The following is a 22,371-nucleotide window of genomic DNA, read 5'->3' as shown; positions in this document are numbered from 1 at the left end:
CCTCACCAGCATTTGTTGTTGTTTGACTTCATAATGGCTGCCATTCTTATTGAAGTGAGATGGTACCTTAGAGTAGATTTAATTTGCATTTCTCTGATTGCTAGAGATGGTGAGCATTTTTTCGTGTATTTGCCATGAGGACCAATACTCTTCAATCTATTTAAGGAACTAGAAAAAGAGGAGTACTTCCAAATTCACTCTATGAGGCCAACATCACCCTGATTCCAAAACCAGACAAAGACACTTCAAAGAAAGAAAACTTCAGACCAATATCTCTAATGAATATAGATGCAAAAATCCTCAATAAAATTCTGGCAAATAGGATACAAAAACATATCAAAAAGATTGTGCACCATGATCAAGTGGGATTCATCCCCGGGATGCAAGGCTGGTTCAATATACGGAAATCAATAAATGTAAGTCACCACATCAATAGACTTAAAGACAAGAACCATATGATCATCTTGATAGATGCATAAAAAGCATTCGACAAAATACAGCATCCCTTTATGTTCAAAACACTAGAAAAACTAGGGATAACAGGAACTTACCTCAACATTGTAAAATCTATCTACACTAAGCCTCAGGCCAGCATCATTCTAAATGGAGAAAAACTGAAGGCATTCCCTCTAAAATCTGGAACAAGACAGGGATGCCCTCTCTCACCACTTCTATTCAACATAGTTCTGGAAGCACTAGAGAGCAATTAGACAGACAAAAGAAATTAAAAGTATAATTATAGGAAAAGAAGAACATAAACTAGCACTTTTTGCTGATATGATTCTATACCTAGCAGACCCAAAAGGTTCTACCAAGAAACTTCTAGAACTAGTAAGTGAATTCAGCAAAGTGGCAGGATATAAAATCAACACCCATAACTCAAAGGCATTTTTGTATATCAGTGACAAATCCTCTGAAATGGAAATGAGGAAAACTACCCCATTCACAATATCCTCAAAATAAAAAAAAAACAAAACTTGGGAATCAATTTAACAAAAGAGGTGAAAGATCTATACAATGATAAATCCATTTTCTAATTGTGCTTTCCAAGGTTTATTTAAACACTCTCATTTATTTTATTGTTATTTTTTTCTAATCTTTTCCACTTAACTGATTTATTTAGCATACTGAATATTTTCTTTCACTCATGTTCCATGAAGTCAAATTTTGAGTTAAATAACATTTCACATTAAAAAAAAAATCTTAGCATGCTGGGCTTCGTGGGAAGAACTTTGGACTGAGTATCTGGTATTCTATAACTTTTCCATGTATTGTCATTTATTTTTTTCTTTTTCAATTAGAAGTTTTTAGACAATTTGTTTTTTTAACTTATTTATCATGATGCTAAAATATATGACCTTTTAAAACATTTTTTTCTAGTTCCCTTACTAGAAAACCACCATGACAATTTTTGCTCCTTTCAACATGCAGTTGTAGTTTTGAGATTTCAAAAGAAGATTGGACCCATCTTTTACATGATAGAAGTTGAGGCCCACAGAATGCATATTTATGTATATCTATAATATATATCAATATTTTTTTAAAAACAAAGTACTACACATATAAATTGTCCAGACCAGGAGAAAACAGACAAACAAGCAAAAGTCCAAAGGATATATAAATCCATAGGACCCTAATTTTAAGCCAATCACATCTCCTTTGCTCATTGTTAATTAGTCCAACTTCTACCTGAAAACTTACATTGGAATCTATATCAGATTCAATGGTATTCTGATACAAGGAGGAAAAGAAAGAAGGAAGGAAGGAAGGTCTGTCCAGGCAGAGTTCACCTTCATGGTACTCTGGGAAGAACAAAAGAGGTAATGCTTAAGAACAGGTAACTACAATAGTGGTTTCTTTACCAATATTCTAATTAACTTTTAAATAATGACAAGATAATATGCTGTGGCTTTTACAGTTTTATTATTTTTATCTGGCTTTCTCTTTTTTAAATGAACTATTGGTTTTTCTAGTATTTACTTTGTTAATAACAGTATTTTTAGAAATGTCAACTATCAAGATTTGTAAGATGTTATTAAATATATTTAGGGCAAGCTAGAAACATTTTCACCTTCAATTTCTTGATATAAGAAATAAATCACAGATACTGATGGTGTCTATATTCCTTTCCAATATTAAAATTGTATGACTTTGGCCAAACATATAATGTAAATTTCTTCTACATTTCTTGAAGTAATACCTGCAAGATGCTGGAATTTATTCAAAACGTAAGACTGCAGTGAAATGATTCATGATTCCCAGATCACTGTAGATATATTCACATGTCATTGCACATAAAAACTATTTTTATAACACTATAAAATGCTCATCTTATTGTATTTATTTTACTATAAAATATATAGCTATAGAAATGTCTGAGATGGCACACCTGTTCTTAATCCAGCAATATACATGGTAAAATTGGAAACAATTCACCTGTTACATGAGGCAAAAAAAAGTGTCCTTCTGAAATTTCTTTCCCAGGAGTAAAAGAGAGGTACAACATTTAAACTCCATCAAAAATATCCACCAATTGCCAAATCTGTACAAAACATTTTACTGTGTGCTGCAGCAAACAACAGTCAGATGTCATTCCAAAGGACTTAAAATTCATTTATAAGCAGCATAAAGTAAGCATTTATTCTTGTCTTTCTGCATTCATTAATTCAGGATGTACCCATTCTTATTTAGTAGTATCCATGGAGCTTACATTTTGGTGAAAACAGGAAAAATCATATCACAGATAATTACTGAGTGTTGCAAATGCTAAGTAGACAAACCAAACATGGAGAAATGATCAACATTTTCAGGGTGGTTTCTTTGCATGGACCGGTCAAGCAAAGTCCTACTGGGGAAGTAACATTTAAGCTCAGATTGAACATCAAAAGGAAAACAGTTTTTTGTTTGTTTGTTTTGTTTTTTATGTTATTTTGCAGTAATGGGGATAGAACCCAAGGCCTCACACAAGCTAGTTAAGCATTCTAGCACTGAACTACACCCACAAAACCTGCAAATAGCTTTTAGAATATATATATATATATATATATATATATATATATATATATATATATATATATATATATATATATATGAATTATACTTGAGGTACAGCAAGATACATTGCAAAGAACCTAAATTTTCAAGTATTTAACTTGTCTGAAGAACAACAACTAGATGACAGATATTCTGTGATTTGAGTTGAAGTCAAGAAGACAGGCAGGGAGTGGATTTGCATTCATAAAATGTTTAAATTATACTTTAAACATTAGAAAAAGCCATAGATTTAAGTAGTTGAGTGAATGAATGGTTTTTGGTTTCAAAAAATCAGTCAAACTTTCCTGTGGAGAAAGACTGACAGAAAGAAGACCTGCTAGGGAGTTTCTTTAAGAAACTAGAAAGAAATTATGATGAAATAATGAAGTTATGATGGTGAAACTAGGCTGAAAAGATGATGGTTTTGGTGATTATTAATGGAGCTGAAGCTAAGTGGACAGACTCGGGATATGTTTTGAAGGTGAATTTGAGGATACTTGTTTGGATGCTGAGATTAAGAAGACACAAGGAAAAGGGAAGAGTTTTCGATTTTGGTTTTAGCAAATATGCTGCAAATTTAGCAAATAAAAATAATTTTACTGAGATGAGGAATGAGGGAGGTTGTACTATGGGATTCAGTTTTAACTTAGAAATGCCTTTTTGATACCTACCTGGAGTGACTAAGGAAGTAGATACACCATCCTTTCATTAAGAGAAATGGCATAAAATTTACTATTAAAATAAGTGAATTTTAATATACCAATCAATATGTCAGGATAACACAAGTAAGGTTAAAAGGATCTAGGTTTGCTACCTTCTTTTCTCACTTGATTTTTATTATTACTTTTTTGACTAATCAAAGTGCATGTATTCTCATGTAGAGCATGTTTTGACGTGTAATTACTTGAGTTTACTAAATCAGGCTAGTTGGCAAAAGTATTATCTTGCATAGTAACCATTATAGTTAAAAAAAAGGAAGGGAAGATAAAAAGAAAGAAATGAAATAACTAAAGCTTAACACTAAGAAGACTTAACAAAACAATTTGTAGTTCTCTGATAGTTGATTCCCTTTTTTTTTTTTTTTTTTTTGTCTAAAATTCATCAGAAAGCATTATAATGAACATTATAGAACAACATTCCAATCTGTAAAAAAAAGAAAGTTTTTGGTCCTCCTAAAATATATTTTTCATTATGTTGAATAAATTAAATAATCAGAAATACTTGAGTGCCCACTTTGTGTCCAGTGAATCGTATAATATGTGTATGGTACATACTACGTAAATATTATTCTTTTCAAAAAATTTCTTTATCTAGGACAGCAACTTTCTTCCAACTGTTTAAAACTATTTTTCAAGGCAGATCCTCTGATAAAGTTGGTATGCCTTGCAAAACCAAATATTTTAAATAAAATATTTAAACAGATATCTGAATATTGACCTGATGTAGTTTCTTATTTTACATTAGCAATATATCAGCAGTTTTTCAGATTTTATTTTATTTATACCTGGATTTGGAGCCATTTAAAGTTGTTCTTTAAGTACATTTTATTAAAATATACATGACTAGATTATATATATTAATTCATGTATTTGGAAAGATCTTTGACAGCAGATACTATCAATGTAAAATAACCATAAAACACTATTTTAAAAGTTTATAATATCCATGTATAAATATTGAACTTTTAAAAATTCAACATATTTCCCAGAACCAGAATTTTACTGACATAAGGTTTTCTGAAACATGTCTTTGCATGTATATGATGTTATTCAGAACTAATTTGGGGCCTGTGGTTAAAATTAAAACATGTGGCATTAGGTAGATTTTTATAAAGGCTCCATTAATAAACATTATTGATTTTTAAATTTTTGCAGGGTCTAACAAACTTGAGTTCTTTTTTTACAGCTTTGTCATAAAAGTGTACATTTAATTAAATTTCTTTTAAAATGAAACATAAAAATTGTACATGTTAATGGAGCATCATGTAATATTTCCCTACATGTATGCATTGTGTAATATGTAAATCAGGATAAATATATCCACCTCCTCAAATATTTATCATTTCTTTTCAGTGAAAACATTGAAAATTATTTCCTTTAGCTTTTTGAAATGTGCAGTACATTATTGTTTGTAGTCACCCTACTATGCAAGAGCTCACCAGAACTTCTGATCCTATCTAACTGTAACTTGTTACCCATTGACAAACGGTTCTCCATTGCTCCCCACCACTGTTCTCCCAGACTCTAGTTACCACCATTCTATTCTTTACTTAAATGAGATCAACTTTTTAGATTCCATTTCTGAGTGAAATCATGCGTACTTATCTTTCTGTGTGCCTGGTTTATTTCAGTTAACATAATGTTCTTCAGTTCTGTCTAGGTTGTTGCAAATGGCAGGATTTCATTTTTTGTGACTTAACAGTATTCCATCATGTAAATGTACCGCATTTCTTTATCCATTCATCACCTTAAGTTGTTTCCATTTCTTAACTATTGTGAGTAGTGCTGAAGTAAAAATAGGAGTGCAGATGTATCTTTGATATAAATAAAGTTCATTTCCTTTGGATATATACTCAGTATCTGGATTGCTGAATGATTACAGTTGTTTAATTTTAATTTTTGAGGAAACTCCATACTATTTTCAATAATGGCAAGATGAGTGTATATTCTGACAAATAGTATGCAAGGATTCCTTGTCTCCACAATCTTCTCATTACTTCTTTGTTTAGATGGTTGGAAATCTTCTTATAGGGGAGTATAAACTCAGCCTAGACAGCAACTTGGATTTGTAAGACATCCCTAGTCTTTTAGACATATCTCAGCACATTGCATAAGGATTGCATTAATTCCCTACATGTTCTCACACACATTGCTTCAGGGAAGAATTTTGATTGTTTGAGCTTACACTGAGTGTTCTTTATTTTATTTAAAAATACAGCAAAGCCTTAAGTACTATTTCTTTGACTCAATAATACCCAGCAGATTGCATGAATCCTATTCTACTTATGAGACTAAAATTGATGTAATCCCCTAATTGGCAAAACAATAATAATTTAACAAATAGTCTCATTCACTTTCTTCTGTCTAAAAGTTTGTTCTGCACAGTTTCTTTTCTAACTTCTTTTTTTTAATTTTTTATTGGTTGTTCAAAACATTACAAAGCTCTTGACATCATATTTCATACATTTGATTCAAGTGGGTTGTGAACTCCCATTTTTACCCCAAATACAGATTGCAGAATCACATCGGTTACACATCCACGTTTTTACATAATGCCATATTAGTGTCTGTTGTATTCTGCTACCTTTCCTATCCTCTACTATCCCCCCTCCCCTCCCCTCCCATCTTCTCTCTCTACCCCATCTTTTGTAACTTCTTTACATATTATTGGCTTCCTCTAATTTCTTTATTTCAGTAAGTTTGTTTATTTAATAGCTCTTTATTAAATTTCTTCTCAGTGTTAGACTACTGATTTAGGAATTGAGTATATCAATGAACAAATACTTTCTTCATGGAACTTATAGACTAATGGCAAAAGAAAAGGAAAAAATAATATATGCATATGTAATTACTGACTCAAAAAGAATAAGAGAAACAAATAATAAGAAAGTGATAAAACAAGAAAAACTCTTCAGGATTGGATAGCCAAAAAGCTTCCCAATTTGAGAAGACTAAATTTGAACCAAGACCACATGGATTAAAACAGTCCATTCTTCAAATGAGTCTATAATAGGTAGTTAGAAAGAAGAGTTTGATGAGACTCTTTTGAAATAAGTGAGTAAAAACAACAATTTTTAATTTTTTTTTTTTAGAAATTGGGAAGAGTTGCATGTAACTAGAGGGTGGCAATCAAATGAATACCACCTGAAAAAAAATGATAAATTCAGAAGAGGATGGGTATCATTTAAGTAAGACAAAGATATAACCCCTAATGTTCCTCTTATTTCAGAATGATAAGTATGTTGTGGTGAAATTATTTGATAGTATATCCATTCCAGGAGGGGAAAATGAAGCTAATGCATGGCTGTTTTGAAGTCTCATGTACCATCTAGACATTTGGTGATTCACTAGAAGGACTGGGAGGACTTACACCACCACAACAGACCCCAATCTTATGTAGGGGTCCATTTGTGTCTAGTCATGCTCTCCCTGACGCCTTGCCAAGGGAGCCCCATCTTCATCAGTGAAAGGTAAAAATGTGCGAACAATGAGTCTGCCCAAGGAACAATGTTTGAGACTCAAAGTTCAAGGGTTTTTGCTTGAAAGATGGTCACATAGGATAAGATGCAACTAATGAAATTCCACATTCCTAGAAGGAAATCTGATGTTCAGTGACCCAGGCAGGTAATATAACCTTATCAGTGGATTAAACTTTTCAAAGGCTGAATTTCCAGACACCAACCAAACCTTTAAGCAGGCCTTCTATAGGTACCTGCTTTAGGACTACTGTAAGTCTTTCTACGCAGCTGCTAAGGATATGGGTTCAACACATTAGAGAGAACAGCATTCAGAAGTTTAGAACTTGATTCACCATACTGGAAGTGCCCATCTTTTCCCACAAAGGTTTAGTCAGAGTTCAATCCAATCTCAATTTATTCCTACTCTACACAATCATCTTTCATTTTCTGTCTCAATTCTTTTATTGAAATTTTCATTCCTTAAGTCCTGAAGGTATTATTTGCATTATGTTCATGACATTTATCCCATTATCATGTATTGTATTTCCTAATGGTTTAGTCTCATTTTTTCATTCCAAATTGTAAATACTCTCAAAGAATGAATTTTAATTGTGATTAGGCAGTTACCACACTCTGTATATGAGAAAAGAAATGATAGCAGTAATTTAGGATATGTAAGTGAAAGAAATATTTTAAATGTGGAATAAATATAAGGCAATTTATGTTCCTTTTGCATTTTTATTTACTTCAGTGTATTAACATCAATGCTTAAATTTTCAAAAGGAACAAATCCATACTGATAGAAATCATTATTATAACCTGTATAGTAAAAGATCAATGCATAACATCTATACATACTTTACTTTTTACCTCACAATGTTTTTCCTTTTTGATTCAAAGTGCCTAGATGTCTTATATGACAACAAAAAGAGTTAAATTTATTTCTGGAGGAAAAACAAATAGCCATGTAGAAAAACATTATATTTTATTGTGCAGTCGGTTTTGTTATTATTTTATCTCCTGGCAGCAAAGTGAGCATATTTATTATTGTTCTAAACTTCACCAGCCATCCCAATGGTTTCCTATGTTTGTTTATTTTGGGTTGTGGTTATGATTCCTACTAAATGTTTACATATCTCTTCAAGTTTCAGGCCACTTTTAGAAAAGTTATATCCTGGGAAGGTAAGAATTTATAGTCTTAGGAACATATCCACAAAATAATGCAGTATGTTTAACATAATCAGTGATGGAAATAGATTTTGCTATGATGGAATTAATTTTTATATCTATTTCAGTTTTACTAAAGCATAAATGCTAATCTGTGGAAAACAGTGGCTCTTCCTTGCATACCAGACCTTGGAATTACCACTGAGTCTACAACAATAGTGGTGGGTGGACACATGACAATTAGGAAGTGGGTTTCAACCACTAACCCATTCACAAATGCTACTGAAAATGCCTCAAGTCCCAAACCATTGGTTTCTCCCCACAAAGAATGAATGCACAACTTAGAAGTTAAACAGCTTTTTTTCTATTTAATATGAGCAAAGAAAAACTAGAAGTTGAATAAATGTAAATCGATTTGATCTATTTATATAATTATACAAATAATTTAGGTAAAATATCACATTTTCCCTTAATTGCCAAACATGTTTCTATTTCATTTCATGAAAGTAATTTCAGATATTTGTCTTTCCTGAATCTATATGAAATCCTGGGTAGGATTTGTAGTATATCTTGATAGTATAATGGTTAACAGCCAGATAAAATTAGGCAAATTTTGGTTCAAATTCCTGTGTAACTTTAGTAAATATATATAATTTCTTTAATCTCAATTTTCTTATATTTGAAAATGGATACTGATATCAATTTTGGAAGATCTTATAAGAATTAGAAAATATATATAACAGGCTGCAGACTGTCTGCTATTAGTAAGCTCTAGACAAGCATTTTAGAAAGTAGTGGTATTGTTTGCAGCACAGAACCAGTACATATTTTAGGATAGAAATGGTCATTTTCTGATAAATTGCAAGTTTTTTTTTTTTTTTTTTTTTTTCCAGAAGTGTTACCTGCTATTGCCTTAGTATCTTACTGTTGTTTAGGCTGAGGATTATGGCATTGTCTAGATCTTTCCCTGATGCAGCTTTAGCTAGTGTGATGGCTTCCAAAGTTGTCAGAGGGGAAGAAAAACAGCTGTACTAACATCAACTATTCCTTCAATGAGGAAAGAAAGTGATGTCCTGAAGCATCTATAGATCAGTAGGAACCTTCAAATCAAGAAAGACTGAGAACGCATTTTTGAATTACCAAGTTCCACAGTAAAGGCAACTACTAGAAAAGGGGTTTAGACTAGGTGCCAAGACAGTGTTTCTTCAATTCCAGGTACTGTTTTAAGAAATTTACTTACATTAAGTCATGCAATCCCCTAAACAACCAAATGCTATCTCCATGTGCTAGACACTGTTATAACTTTCATTTTATAGATGAGGGAACTGAAACAGGGAGAGGTTGACTGAGGTTCCCAAGGTAACATGGATTATCTGTGATGGGGTTTAAATCCAGTTTATCTGACTTCAGTGTCTGTACCCTAATTAATACACTCTATGGACTCTCAGTGAACAAGGTAATGACACTGCCAAGTAGTCACAGCAGTAGGAGGATCCTGCCAAATGGGAAGTCAAATTTGAGCAATGTTGACAGAGCAGTGATTACTGTGTCAAGTGGGTTTTATAATCAGAGCTTCCTCAGCTTTATAAGCTTCTGGGAATTTCTCTCTCATTCTCTGCTGTGATTCCTGGATGTTTGTTAGAAATATATATTTAGAATTCAGATTGGCCTACAAATATTTTATCCTTAGGGAGAAAAATAAAAGGATAATAGGGTCCCAAAGAGGAAGACCTCATGAAGAAATGGGAAGTTATGAGATATAGTTTAGACAACTATACTAGCACTCTCAGATCTTTTAGTATGGGAAAAAATTTCAAAAAAACAACAAGAATATTTGTTTTCAAGTCCCCCCTTTCCTGTGAACAGATAAGATTATTCTACTTTTAAACTATTAGTTTTAAAAATTCCTCTGTGCTTATTTGGTTCAGCTGATTTTAATTTCTACACTTTTTTATAACAAAATATTTCTAAATATTTTTTAGTCAAACAACAATTACTAAGGAAGGTCCTGTATCAGTTATCCATTGCAATGGAAGGATCACTTCAAATTTAGTGGATTAAAAGGGCATTCACTTACACTACCCCTGAATCTGTGATTAGGGCAGGGCTCACAGAACAGTGCCAGCTCTGATCCTTGTGTCATCACTTTGGCTCTGAGGTCTAAAGGATCTTATTCAAAGATGGCTTATTTGCATGGATGGCAAGTTGATACCAACTAATGGCTTGAAACAGAGCTGTGGTCTTAATCAGTCCCTGCCTAACTCAGTCAGCCTTTGCATAGGTACTGAGATTCTTCACTGCATGGTGGATGAATTCTGAAAACTGGTGTCCCAAGAGATTCTTTAAGAAGTTCTTTTGTCTTTAACAACCTAATCTCAGGTGTTATCTCAGGAAGTCACAAAGAACCACTTGTGACTAAGGAATTGTAGACTTCATTTTTCCAGTAGGAAACTGAAAAAGATCTGGATGAATACTTGGGACTAAAGGTGTAGTCTAGTTATTTTATAAAGAAAGTATCGTTTGCCACAGGTCCCTCAGGCACCTCCAAATCATCTAGTGCTTTCACTGGTTATGTCCCCAAATACAAGACCAATATGTGTGTCCTTTCTCCTGACTTTTAAATTTAGTCATTGAAATCATCCACCAAGATACTCAAAATGTGATCTTTAAGTCATTATAGAACTGAATAGATCATTTTCAATTATTTAAAGACAGACAAAATATTCAAAACATTTAACAATTGAAACTACACAGGCCTTGACTTATCAGAATAAGAACCTGCTATAAATAACCAATGCCACTATATAGACACATAGCAACTGTATATTAGCTCTGCTCATATAAACGACTTGTTTGGGAATCTGTATATTTGCTTTATACATATTTAATACTATAAATAGAATGACTGGCCTCTATAATGTTTCAGCACTTATAATATATAACATTATATAATACATAACATTATATAATATATAATATTATATAATATATACTATGTTATATATATGTACATATAATATCTATTCATATAATTATTTAATAAAACTTTTGACATGTTTACTGTTTTACAATCATATAATATACTTTTTAGCATTTTCACATGCTATTAAATATCTCTCTAAAAAGATATCTCATTTAATTATACTGATGTACCTAATTTATTTAATAGGTTACCTAGCTTAAAATTTGGATTATTTCCAAAATTTTGTTATAATCAATCAAAATGTGATAGCTTGGCTAGGGATGTAGCTTAGTGGTACACTGTGTACTTAGATACTTAGGATCAAATACACACACACACACACATACGCACACACACCCACAACATGCAATTGTTATCCCAGGATGCATACATTTATAATTTCTTCCTTTGTGGAATTTTTCCAGAAATAGAATTATCATTTGAACACAAATTAAGAGTATTAATTATTAATGCTGGGAATAAATATGGCCAAAGTGTTTTCCATAAATGGTATACTAATGTCCATTTCCATTGTAAATAAATGGGACTGTTCCCCTGAAGTTCAAACACCATGACTAGACTATTATTTTCACTTTCTAATGCCTAAAAATACTAGTGATATGCCCCAAATCACAGGGATTATAGATATATTGCTGGTTTAATAATAAATATAAACATGAAAATAAATTAAGGTAATACATCTAATCTTTGTTTTTAAATACCAATTTCAGTTTTCTCAAGAAATAAGTTAAAGAGGGAAATAGCATATAATAATTTTAAAAATTAAAAGTGCTTTCTTTCACCATTAGTTTGAAATCCTTTACTACTTATACAAAAAATCTAATTTGGAATGTTTCTTCTCCAAATTGTACCAATTATTTGCCATACTTTGGCTATTTTCATTCTTTTAATAGACCTTCCGAAAATCACTGGATGAATCATGGATTTTTAGAGATAAAGGTCTTAGTATTCATTCGTTTAATTTATAGATGAAATTAACTACTTTGTTGAAGAAGGTATGGATACTTAATGTTAGACCTAAGCCTAGACTTAAATTCCTTCCTTCAATACCAATTTTTTAAATTACTCTTCCTTTTAAAAATATTATTTGATTTAAAATAATTATTCTACTTGGATTATAAACAAACTTAAATCTCAAGGATAACAAGCTACATTTTCACAAATAATGTGATTATTACTTATTATGTATTAATGACTTAGGACATTCCAGGAAAGAGTAAGCCCCTCATATAACCCCCAAACACCCTTGCTAGGTGGCAATAGAAGCTAGGAGTTTTGACAAAGGTACATAGTTAACCAGTGACTAGCTCAGAATGAAATGCAGTTTTGCATGGTTCTGGGAACCAATTTGTCACAGTGCCTAGACTAGGACACACAATTTACAATGGAAATCAATTATATAAACTAACTTTTTTTTAGGACAGGATAATTATAAATATTTTATAAATAAACATTTGATACACCCAGTATCTTGCACTTGTATAATACAACTGTAACAGTGGGAAATGAATGCAAAATATTTCAATGAAAATAAAATTGCTTTGAAAATCAGGAAGCCTTGTACTACATGTTACAACTGTCATTGACTGTTGAGGGTTTTTCTGTAAATTAGGAAATGTATAGGCCTCAATTGTAAAGTGGTGATTTAATTAAGTGAATCCTGATATCCTTCCAACTTTAATAATCCTCTATTTAAGAATCTTATAAATAGAGTTGAAAAAGGAATAATATCAATTAAATTTCGAATTACTTATTCATCTAACAACATTTTTGCATTATGCAAAAGTGGCTTTACAATCATTGTACATATTATGTATAATCTTTATTTTAGTCAGGCATTCCCCTCTTACCTATAAGATCTCACATATATTCTCCTTAACTATGTATTATAGTACATAATGAAATCTACTTACATTTTCTACACTATTTGGCAAAATAATTTGTACATGGTAGAAGCACAGTTAGGAAAAGGCAGAAAATTGGAAATTTCACTTTAAATGCTGGCAGGTATAAACTAATATAAAAGAAGATATAAATGCAGAAATAAGTTTTCTAAATTAGTTGGCTACATCAGGACTCTACATAATATTTCCAGCTGAAACAGAGGGAAAACAACTAAGTGGTACCAAGTATTTTATTACCATTGGCTAGCACAAAAGCAAACAGAAAAATGAAAATGACTGTATACCCAGAAACAATAATCTGATACCACAGTATGAAAATTGTACCTTTATAAATAGATTAGTAACTCTTTGCTCAAAGATTTTTCTCATTCTATGGTCCTTGTGGTTTTACTAAATTTTAATTACAAATTCAGTGAGTTTATTATGGGTTATATTTTTATATTTAAAGAAGATAAAATAAAAACTGGTTTTAGATTCTGTTAAATCATCAATTTTAATATTGTAGTTTCTTTTATAAAACTGAGGAATTTCCAACAGTATGCATTTCTATAAAAATCATATTGTTAATTTCATTTTATTCTATTGTAACTCCAAAAGCAGTAAGTATAGAGGTTTTATGGAGGGAAAAATAACTGTGTATCAAAAAGTAAGGGGAAATGAGATTCAAGTAGAATTTGTACATTTTATACTTTTAAATATTTTTATGATCAATATTTGATCATCAAAATTCTATAAATTTAAGAAAGGCCCATTTTAGATGAGTTATCTCTTCTACAAAGAGACTAAAGCAGCATCCCAAATTATTTTATTAATTAAAAACAAATATAGTATTTGGCTCAAACGTCACAAATATTTTTATGTAAAAATATATTTTATTTTTCCCTAATACTTTTCCCGTAATAAGTTCAGGCTTAGGGAAATCAACTTATATTTTGGGAGAACTAAACATATATCATCGTGAGGCCATCCAAATATTACAAACTAGCACTATGCTTAAAATACCTGAAAGGATGCTTATGTTTACTGCTCTTTCAAAATGTAAGTATTGACATCCACATACCTGTCAGTGTAGGCTTATTTCTGCCAGTATTGTAATTCCTCACATCTCTCCTCACAATTTATTTATTTATTTATATTTATTTATTTATTTATTATTTTTTTAGAGAGAGAGGGGGGAAAGAGAGAGAGAGAGAGTTTTTTTTAATATTTATTTTTCAATTTTCGGTGGACACAACATCTTTATTTTATTTTATGTGGTGCTGAGGATCGAACCCAGCACCCCGTGCATGCCAGGTGAGCGCGTTACCACTTGAGCCACATCCCCAGCCCTCTCCTCACAATTTAAATCATATTACTATGATTATTTGCTTGCTAACTAACAAATAGATAAAAATCATTTTTATCTTACATGCTTGACAATCTGTATGATTTTAATGTATTTTGTGTGCACATATAAACATGTAAATGTGTCCATGAGAGAGAGTGACAGAGAGAGACTTTTGGTAAAGAGAGAAATCTCAAATATCTCAACTAGTATTTGACATTTGGCATATTTTAACAGATATATTTAATTTAGATACATTTAGAAAAATTTCATAATGAAACTTTCTCAGTGCATGCTAATAATCTTGTTAAATCATTTTGAAATTTAAATAATTTCTCCAGGCCCCACATTACTTAACATTATATGTTTAAAATTCTGCCACGTGTTATCTATAAACTGACTTTTAAAATTTTTCTTTTTATTATTCTTCAATTTGAAAATTGTCAGTTTCTTTATCAATTCTTGTTTTCAAACCATGTCTTAATTTCTAATTTCATTACCCATTAAATGGAACCAGGAATTTTTGGCAAGATAGTTGTTCCTAGGACTGGGGTAGGGAATGTAAAAAACTGAATGGAAATTAGATAGAATTGCCATCCAAAATATAAAATTAGATGGAATTGTCTCTCTGGCAAATCTGGGAAAACTTCTGGTATATAATATTTGTAGCTTAAAGTGGCCCATGTGCAATTTGAACATGACCTTTGATGAAGAGGGAGTAAAGTGTTTTTCCTGCTATTCCCTAAGCTGAGAATCATTGGATTTGGATTCTGAGTCAGCATATTTTGGCTAAAATATATGAAATGAAATCAAAGAAAATAATCCTCATATATTAAAAGCAGTGATGATGAAGTACTTGCTTCAAAGAGGTCCACAGGGATTAAAAGATATCATTTATACAACAGATGTTATTAGGAATTGCGAAAATCTTTGTGTTTATTCTGATCACCACTGATGACAGTTTTCTGCAGTTATTTTGTTAGGCATGAATGAGCATAGTTTAAGGGGTCAAATCTTTCCAAAGTCTATGCTTTGTTCTTTACCCTTTGCCATCTTCATTTCCTAGCATTATCTCAAATGTAAAAGAACCATATCAATTGGTATGAGGCCGATAATTATATGCATAGTAATAGGGGCATGCAATCAGTTGTCTTTTCCAGGCAGTTGCCTAGAAAATGTACCTCTCATGGAGAGTCAATATCTACCCAATAAGGATAGATTCAATCAGGCAACATTTTCCTAGAAAACGACCTTCTCCAGCAGCCATGTAAATGCTTTTATAAAAGTCTTATCGGGTTAGCAAGTAAAATGATTATTTTTAAAAAAATCAGATTCAATACTAATAAGAAGCCACATTCTAGAAAGCATTATCAGGGAGTAAACAAGGAAATTATGATGGCTATTAATGGGCATAATATTCTAATGAATAAAAGATGAATAGAAAAGGCCATTGTTAAATATTTCAATTTTCCTTTCACTAAAAATATATTGATTTTTTATTTGCCAGTAATTTTTTTTGTAAAATTTAGTAAAAGCAGCAATTTATTCATAAATTGAACCACCTTGAGATTACAAGTATTCCCACTATGAATTAAAGTTATTAAAATTATAGGAAGATGTCTTGTTAAATCATAGGTTCCTGTGCTTTCCCAATATTAATATATGGCCTTTGTTTTTGTAGATTGAAATAAAATTACTTCCTGAAAACTTTAAGAGGTTTTAGGTATTTAAAATTAATTATTATTATTATTGATTGACATATAAAGGATGATGATACTTCTATATCTGAAACTTATGACACCTTGAAATTATTTGGTTCATTCTTCCCCTAAAGTTTGGGAAATACTTAGCATCATCATGAAAGGATACTCACTATTTATTTATAAAACTCTTTCTTTGACTTATTGCTTATTCAGTTTTAGTACACATCTGCTGCCCCATGAATACTAGAGGATTTAAAAAATTATATTCTGAATTAAAAATTCTTAAAGTCAAACATAAGAAAAGTTAGAATTCATTTTCATCTTCAGGTAAAAGCAGTCTGAAAGATTATTTGTTGCAGATGGGGATGTTCAAACAAAAGAGCAGACAGACTGTCATGTACAAAATGAAAATATGTAAAACATTCAGCTTCCTGAAACTTTTCCTTCACACTGGATTTAGCCAAATTACAAAAATGTCAAAAATTATTTAGATAGTTCTTAAAAGGTCACCTCTTCTGTCCTATTTGATAATTCTTTAAAATATTACTTGTAAAGGTATGCATTTTAAACATGACTGTTTTATCAGACCTTTCAATCCTAAGGCTCCAGTTAAAAAGAGGTTGTGGGGACAAATGCAAAATTATTTTAACTCAAATTCTTCTGTTTCAAGCCAACTGGCATATGTGAGGGAAAAGCCTAAAAACAAATCCATCATTTATAATTGACAGAGTCACCATTCCTGGCCTATGAAAGTCTCAGTTAAACTTGTTTACAAAATTATCCTCTCATACACTTTTCAACTAACCTTCCACTGAGACGTAAAATCAATATAGAAGGATTGCCCTGGTCTTTGTGTATCAAGACACATTTCAATCAATGACTTTTTTTTTTCTGTATGTCTGGATAAATTTTAGGTCTGTTTTCTGCCCGGAAGAAGTTCCATGAACCCTTTTATATATGGAACCATTTTTGCTTTAGTGTCTCTGAGTTGGAAAGGAGAGCCTCATGCTCACATAAAACAGACAGAAAGTCGTGCACTAATGCATCTTCAATTCTAGTAGGAAAAGCTGAATGATTAACAAAGTAAACAAATTTTAAAGTTGATACCCATTCTTACACTTACCAGCAATTATAGAGAAAAACATCAGAAAGAGAAATAAAATGAGCAGATAGTACAGAAAACAGCTCTTTTCATTTCTGTGGGTATACAAGATTGTAATATTTGCTTTTGTGCCAATAAGATGAAAATTTTTTCCTTTCCATTCACCACTGTGTTTCTTGCATTTATACCTTGTAATGTATATGGTTTAAGTGTGTAAATATGAAAGAGACGTACTACTTTGAATGAAAGTAGTTGTGTTGAGAACATTAACAACAAGGGCTGACATTTCATCTTGCTCTGCTGATGTTACCGCTAAGTATTTCTGTAGCATCTATCAGCACAAACTTTATCAGGTGGTACCGTCACCATTATTTCACAAATGAAATGAAGTCTTCAAAGTGTCAAAACATAATTACATTTCCTGGAATTACTTATTTAGAATAGCATAGAGAATTGTTCGGGATAAAGAGATAACCATGTAGGATGATCCCATAAAATCAAGATGAACAAATTTCTTCATTTGGGTCATTGCCAATTAGAAGACTTGAATTTTAATGTAAGTACAACTTAAAATCAAGGAATGCTCCAAGTGACCTACGATTGGTAGACAATCCTAGGAGTCTCTTGCATTTGTATAAAATTTTCAAGGACAAGCACTGATAGCCTGTGACCTGAACTACCTTGTCAAGAATGTTTGTATTGAGAAGAGCTATGGAAGAAAGAGATACTGTCTCCTACTTGAGCAGAGGAAAAGTTTCTTGACTTTCTTTTTTATTTTAATTGTCAAACATAATAAAGATTATGTCGCCTTCCAGGGGCAAGTTCAGGCAGGTTTTTAGTCCATTATGAAAGATTTAGGTTTCATAAGCTTGACACTCCTGAGTTGTGACCATATTTATTAACTGTGAAGCATCCACCTGCACCCTTTTGTGTCAGCCCTATAGGACATGGGGAGTACTGGCAGCCAACGCAAACATGAAGGCCATGTGACCCAGGAGTCTTGTGTCTCCTGCCAGCACCAATGAAGCTATGACTGTCTAACTTGTTAGCGATCAGGTATGATAAATACTCAGACATTCACAGTTTTTCACACCAGTGATCAATTTAAAAAGAATTTCATTAATCTGCTTCCTCTAATATCTAGTGGTGGTAGAATTAAGTGCCAAAAGCATCAATTTGGGTGGCCATTTAGTTTCGAGGTCTTCAGAAAAATAAATTGCTTTTCAAAAGTACTTTAAAAGACTTTCTTTGTATTATTTGCAAACCAAAACAATCACTCCCTGTGTATCCTATTGAAATCCTTGTCACACCAAATAGTGTCAATTCATGTAATTTATGTTAACCATACAGTTCATATTAATTTTACTTTGACTGAAATAATGTTAACTGTATTAGTCCCCAATATAATTGTGTTTACAATATTGTCACTATAGTATTTATTAAAAATGCAAATATTTGGGTAGAAAAGAATTGAGATATAAATAAAATATAAGACATGTATAGATGCAACACAAGAGAAGCAACCTTAGTACCACAGCATGTGTTTTGTTGACTTAGGCTAAATAGGGACCTTTACTTGGATATTATAAACTCACTGTGCTAGAATTACAGGTAGAGTTTTTACCTCAATGCCAGAGGCTAAGCCAAAGGCTTTATCTTTATTTCTGACAATAGTACTAAAAAGGAATTTATGATAGTGATGTTCTCTGGAGTCAGAATTAACTGTCAGACCTTAGAAAGTCACTTAAATGGAAATCATGGTAATCCCTACAGTGACAGTGTCTGTTCACAGACTAAGTACTAAATTGATTTTACATTTATCTACACACTTCCTATATCTATAACCATCTCTGCATATATTGATTAGTTATAAAACTATAGATTTTTAATTGTGACCTCATTTTGATGATAAAGAAAATAAAGCTCAATAAGGTTAAGCTAAGGGTAAGTCAAACATGCATTAAGTATTTGGACTAAGCATTGAACCCAAATTTATGATGGCAGAACAACACAGGCAATCCAGGTGGACAAACAGAACCTGCATTTGGATAAATTATAAATGATAATCTACAGAGGAAAAGGTAAGACAGATTAATGTAAAATTTATTACAAGTCTGTCCATGGTACAATTTGAGCAGTGTGGGGACTAAGAATCAAAGAATTATGGTTATGGTTTTATTTACTTGTCGATTTTCAAAACCATCTGCATCTTAATGTTTGATTGAATTTTGTTTGGGAGGGAATGTATTCATTGAATATGATTCTGAGATTTATAATCCCATATCTTATACTGTTCATTGTTTTAGACTTATCCCATTAGCTAAAAGTATGAGGATCCAAATTTTATCTGCATTTTTCTTGAAGACTATGCTAAATATACTGCTGATGTTATTTAGTACTTTATTCCAAATTCCACTTGGGATTCTACCTTGGTTATCCAGGCCAAATCACATATTAAGCTCTAGGTCATTTCTTGGAGTTTCGCCTTAAAAATCTGAACACGTGACAGATACAGTAATTGATTTTAAGTGTTTCCCCTGGAACTATACCACATTCCTTTCTTCTGGAACATAGAAATTTTAGTGAGGACAGAGGAGTAGAGTAACATCTTATAAGGTAGGAAAAGGTAGAGAATCCCTAAGCCAAACATTGCCCCTCTACTTTTTCTCTTTATTGGGCTCTACTGTATTCTTGCTTAATCATTAAAAGGAAGAGATAAATGTTTATGATTTTTTAAAGAAAAAAGGAGGACTTCATGTTTTTTTCCTACAAAAACCATGTAGGAGAAAATGTTTCAAAATATAGACCACACAGAAGACAACTAACGGAAGAAGTTGTGCTCATAGTGCATCTTTATTTGTGATCCTACTGTTAGTCCATCTGGAAGCTTGACTCTGAAACAGTAGCATAAAATGATGTCCTGAGGACTATGTATCAGAACCTTTGAAGATCAGGCCTCTTTCAGACTTTTTTTTTTTTAAATCTTTTTCCAATATGGATAGATTTTGATTATTTAAGCTTTACAGTGTTTAAAGAATGTGACTAATAGTATGTTAATCAAAGAAAAAAGTGCAAGAGACAAATAAGGCACAGTTATAGACCTACTTCCTATCACAGGTCATTTCGAATCGAAAAATTAAAGTTGATCTTTTTATTAATTATGCCTGTGAATCAAAGTGTTTAAATGTATATCTTTCCATAATATAACTCATATAGGTAGAAACCATGCTTTGTGTTTAATTAACATCTACCAGTTAGCATTTTAAGTTTATTTTTTAATGTTCAACAAAAAACTTGTGTAAACATCTAAGACACCATCGAAATGTTTCCAAAGAAAGTTTTTGCAAAGTGTTTGAAAGATATTTTCTCCTGGAAGAGCAGCTGTAAAAATAATGGAAAATTGCTTTGAACTCATTTATGAACATTACCTTAAAAGTTTTATGTTCCCATGTGCTAAGGTGTAAGTCCTCCCAAAAATCCCTTCCAAGAAATACACTAAAAACAAGGCATTCTAATGCCTAATGATGCCATACCTAACCTTAATGTTCTTGGCAAGCAGACAGATGAGCAGCTACAATTCTGCCAAAACTTGATTAAGTACATTCTAGGATGTCATGTTCAGATATTTTTCACTCAGATAGTATTCATAGTGTGATAGCCAAGTAATTCACAATTTGCCAACCTTCCACACCTCATTTCAGATTAGGTAGAGGAAAATCAGGTGAAACAGTCTCCTTGATTAATTTAAGAAGTCTAATATAAAATGTTTAGACTTTACAGTTTTCTAAATTTTAAGATTTTTATTAAGTCTTATCATATGTATCTCATTTTTGGAAGGGCAACATAAAATTGAAGGTAGCATTTCCCATGAATATTTGTATGTGTATGTTCATACAATGTTGATTTTTCTTTGGTTTATAGGAGTCACATACATTTATAGTTTAGCTTTTGCATTTACAGGTAATCTTTTGTAAAGTATATAATTCCTCTCAGTCTTATTTCCTCATTTTTAAAGTAAAAGTATTACCACAGGTGTAGCTTTGTGTGTGTGTGTATGTGTGTGTGCAGGCGCTTCAATACACTTCTCAAAGTTGCTTTTTTGTTTTTGCTTTTGCTTTTCTTTTATAAAGTGCAGGTTTGTGGCACCTTTGCATTAAGCAATTCTAATGGTGCCACTTTTCAAACATTGTGTGCTTACTTTCTATCTTGGTCAAATTTTGATAGTTCTTACAGTATTTAAAACTTTTAAAAATTGCTCTATTTTGCTGATCTGTTATCAGTGATTCTTGATGTTACTATAGTTACTATTGTACTATTGCAGCCTTACCCATAAAAACCAGTAAACATTATGGATAACTGTTGTTTGTGTTCTCTTTGCCCTGCTGACCTGCCATTACCCCATCTCCCTCTTTCCTCAGGCCTCTTTGTTCCTTGAGATAAAACAGTACTGCCATTAGAACATTGAATAACCCAACAACAGCCTCTAAGTGCTCAAGTGGAAGGAAGTGTTGTTCATTTCTCACCTGTTGATGTTTTAAAAAAGATTAATAAATAAAATGAGGAAAAGTGTGATTGGCTGAAAGCTAGGCCTCTTAGGCCAATCAGTTTGCCACTTTGTAAATGCAAAGAAAAAGTTCTTGAATGAAATTAATAGCGTTACTCCAATGAATACATGAATGAAAAGAGCATGGAACTGACTTATTGCCAATATGGAAAAAGTGTTAGTGATCTGGAAAGATCAAATCAGTCACAACACTCTCTTCCACAAAAGCCAAATTCAGAGCAAGGTTCTAATTCTTAAATTCTATGAAGGCTGAGAGGTGAGAAAGCTGCAGAAGAAAGTTTTAAAGCTAGTAGCAGTTGTTTCATAAGGTTTAAGGAAAGAAGCCACCTCCATAATATTAAAATGCCAAGTAACACAAATACTGATATAGAAGCTGTAGCAAATTATTTAGAAAATCTGGCTAAATAACTAATG

Source organism: Marmota flaviventris, chromosome 1 (assembly GCF_047511675.1).
Source record: "Marmota flaviventris isolate mMarFla1 chromosome 1, mMarFla1.hap1, whole genome shotgun sequence".
NCBI lineage: Eukaryota > Metazoa > Chordata > Mammalia > Rodentia > Sciuridae > Marmota > Marmota flaviventris.
Note: the sequence above shows the minus strand (reverse complement) of the source record.